Here is a 1,394-nt window from a genome sequence, read left to right as displayed (position 1 = left end):
ATACATACATACACCTCGCAGTGGAAGGTTCAGTGTCTCACAGTGTCACACAGTATACCCTTCTGTCCACACGTCTTTACTTACAAATGTTCACTATAATGACTCACTCATCTGGTTTGGGTCCTCTGGCTTCTACTACACCATCAATACTGAATCCATATCTGGACTCCTCTCAGATATCCTGTTGCTGCCCTGTGTTGGGGAGAACCTGTGGCTTTTGTCTGCAGGACCAGCCCCTTCACAGGCCCCAGCAGTTTATAGATAGGGTAAATGCTGGACGGGCCAACTCAGAGTTATGGGGTAGATGTTGGGGTGAGCCAGCTCAGAGCCCTGGGGTAGATGTTGGGGTGAGCCAGCTCAGAGCCCTGGATCTGTGCCTAGATGGAAGCTAAGTTAGCCAGAACACATACTCTCCTGTGCCTGCACACCAGGATGAGCTTCCCAGCACTGCCCAGGTGAGGGGTAGGGCCAGCTCTCCCATTTGCCACAGGTGATAAAGGGGGGTGAGGGCGGTGATTTATTTTGTCATTGAAAAATCATTATTTAGTTGTTTTCAAATTATCTGTACTGCAAGTTTTTGTGTTTTTCTTTTGTTTCTTCTTCATTTGGATCCTTTAACAAAAAAAAGTGTTTGTGTGTGTGTGTGTGTGTGTGTGTGTGTGTGTGTGTGTGTGTGTGTGTGTGTTGAATGGGGTCTTGCTCTAGCATTCTCTGCCTTATTCCCTTGAGACAAAAGCTGTTCCTGAGTGAAGCTAGCAGCCAGCAAGACCCAGTGATCCTTCTGTTCCTACCCAATATGTGCTGTTGGTCACTAACGTGGCTTTGGTGGGTTGGATGAGTATGACCTCCATAAACACATGTATTTGAACATTTGGCCCACTAGGAGTGGCACTATTGGAGAAGTGGCCTTGTCAGAGTAGCTGTGGCCTTGTACTGGGAAGTATCTTTGTCTGGGCAGGTTTTAATGTCTCCCATGCTCAAGATGCAGCGAGTGTGGCACACAGTTGCCTTCTGCTGCCTGTGGATCGAGATATAGAACTCTCAGTGTCTCCAGCACATCTGTCGGCACACCTCCACGTTCCCTCTGAAACTGGAGTCTAGCCCCAGTTAAAATTCTTCTTCATAAGAGTTGCATTGGTCACGGTATTTGTTGACAGCAATGGAGAAGCAGATGGAGGCGGTGATCATGCATGCGCTCTAGGTCCTGACCTCACCAGCCAGTTTGTTTTCTTCTAGCTATATGAGAGTGCAAGGGCGGATGGTAAAAACTGAAGATGTGTAAGACTCACGTGTGGCAGCACAGAGTGTAATCAGATCACAGTGGGCCAGCCTGAGGTACACAGCCAAATAACTTCTGTAAAGGAAGAAATAGAACACTGGAAGATTACTGCACA

Source organism: Micromys minutus (assembly GCF_963924665.1).
Source record: "Micromys minutus genome assembly, chromosome: 26".
NCBI lineage: Eukaryota > Metazoa > Chordata > Mammalia > Rodentia > Muridae > Micromys > Micromys minutus.
This window is presented reverse-complemented; position numbering follows the sequence as displayed.